Source organism: Propithecus coquereli, unplaced genomic scaffold (genome assembly GCF_000956105.1).
Source record: "Propithecus coquereli isolate 6110/MARCELLA unplaced genomic scaffold, Pcoq_1.0 Scaffold129, whole genome shotgun sequence".
NCBI classification, from domain to species: Eukaryota; Metazoa; Chordata; class Mammalia; order Primates; family Indriidae; genus Propithecus; species Propithecus coquereli.
In genome coordinates, this window is record NW_012137080.1 from 196,621 (window position 1) to 199,137 (window position 2,517).

General features: G+C 37.2%; 1 protein-coding gene across 1 annotated transcript in view; it reads left to right on the forward strand.

The window, feature by feature from the left end:
* Positions 1-2,517, forward strand: part of USH2A (Usher syndrome 2A (autosomal recessive, mild)) — a 301,921-nt gene that overhangs the window by 186,239 nt on the left and 113,165 nt on the right. The window lies entirely within an intron of this gene.

A 2,517-nucleotide genomic window follows, 5' to 3' on the forward strand; every position in this document is an offset into this window, starting at 1 on the left:
TTTTTTTTTTTTTTTTTTACCTCTAATACAGTACTTAAGTTTTCCTTACCCATGGATGAACTGATTCTCAAATGGTCTCATAATCAATTCTATTCATCTAACTCTTGAACTTCATTTTAATTACAGCAGTCTTGTTGGAAGCAGTAAAAACATTCCCAATTTTGTCTTGAAGTTGAGAATTAGTTCTTGAAAAATATTCTCTAAATAGGCCTCTTTTGTGTACTCACTATACTAGTAAAGAGAAAAATTAATGTAGTCAACTTTTCTAGGCATTTAATCTTCGTCATGATATCTTTTTTTTTTCTTCATGAAGAAAAAATAATATAAAACTATTACCTGAGACTAAACAGAAGTGTTATGGGCCAGGCCAACTTTTCATCCCATGAGATTACCCATGTTGAATTCATTTTAAAGCAATAGTGAGAGACTAAAATTACATTGTCCTTTGATTACATTATGGATACTACTCTTCACCACACTGGTATATCAGCATAAACTTTTTCTGCTGTCACACAGTTGGTTCACTCTGAAGTGACTGTAAAGTTTTTAACTCTACAACTGGCTAGCAAAAATTCTAATCACTCACCATACATATATTATTCTAGTCTTGGATGTTTTAGGCAAAAAAACTCACACCCAATTTTTGTGAACAAGGAAAGCTGTTTGGTTTCCCTCTCTCAGACAGGGAAATCATACGTTTCCCAAATTTTGCAAGTAAAAGTGTTGTTTCAAAAAGATGTACACGGAGTCCTCACATAATGTCATTGATAGGTTCTTGGAAACCACACCTTTAAGGGAAATGACATATGACAGAACCAAGTTTGACCACAGGCTAATTGATATAAACAAGATTAAGCTCCTAAGACATATTTCTGGTCCCCAAAACATCGCCACACTGCTAAAGACCAAAACACTTCTAATATTAAACATTGAAATAAATGTGAGCTCTACATACATTAACTAAAGATTAATAAAAACAAGATAATTATTTACCTGCTCATTCCAGTTCAGGGTGGTGGTGGCCTCTCCAGGCAGCTCGGGGTGCAAGGCTGGAACCAGCCCTGGACAGGATGCCATCCCATCGCAGGGCGCACTCACACCCACACTCACTCACACCAGGGCCACGTGGGCACACCAATTCACCTAATAGCATAGCTTTGGGATGTGGGAGGAAACTGGAGTACTTGGAGAAAACCCATGCAGATGTGGGGAGAATGTGCAAACTCCACACAGACAGTGGCTCCTGCCGGGAATCAATATTTTTTTCTCATCAACATTATAATGAAACAACACTGAACAAAACAAAATGGAGGACCTGCTGTACTTTGTTCTTGTCTTTGAATATACTTTGACATGAGCCCATAAACGTCTAGAATATGTGTATCTCAGATTGGGAAACTTGGTCTTCAGTACTTTAAATATCCAGCTATGATCTTCTTGCTCCATCAACAGTAATTCTGACTCATTCATCATTTGTTTCCATGCATCTAATCAGTCTCTTGTAGCCTGGGCAACAGGGAGAGACCCTTTCTCAATAAATAAATAAATAAATAATCAGTCTACAAGAACTGTTCTGCCTGTCTGCACGTGTTTTCTCAAAACTATCTTGTCATTTTTCCCCCAATTGTCCTACTCTAAGACTCCATTATCTAGAAAGAGCATAAATCCAGAGAGATAAGCTTTGGTATCAAATGTACCTGAGTTCAAGTCCTAGCTCCCCCAATTAATCAATATATAATCTGAATCAAGTTACTTAACTTCTCTGAGCTTTAGTTTTCTCATCTTTAAAAAAATATATAGTAAAAATATTTACCATCCAGCATCGTCCTAAGGGTTAATTCATTCATTCAATCAACATTTATTGAGCTGCTGCTTTCTGCTAAAATCTAGGCACCGAAACCACATTGGGGAGAACAAAGCCCCTGACTTATAAAGTTAACATTCTAGTGGTATTAAAGGGGATGATACCTGCCGCCTGGCATAACACAGGGGTGCAAGGAAATGACTGTCCTTGTTTGAGCTATTGTGGCAACCACTGTAATGACGTTCAGACTGGTCTTCCTACCTGTTGTCTCTCAGTTTTTCAATCCATCGTTCACCTGCCTGCAATGTTATCTTCCTAAAATATAGGTTGGCTCTTGTTTATACCTTCGAAGTTTCCTTGTTGTTGATTATATATAAAGTCCAAATTTCTGGCAGAAAGAATTAATAAAATTCAGTAGTCACTTGAGTTTAGGAATGAATAAAGCAGAGTCAACCCTAAGGTTCTTACCCAAAGGCCTCCAGCTTCAGGAAATAGGAAGATAGCGTTATCACTAACTGAAAGAGGAAATCCAGAAAAAAGAACAGGTTTGGAAGTGGAAAATATAGCTAATTCTTCTTGGGACCTGTTGAGAGTGAGATTTCTTTGGAATATCTATGTAGAAATATCTAGTAGGCTGTTGAAAATATAAATCTGGAATGCAGGAGGGATACGAAGCCAGGTATAAGAATTTAGTAATTGACGATAGAACGATA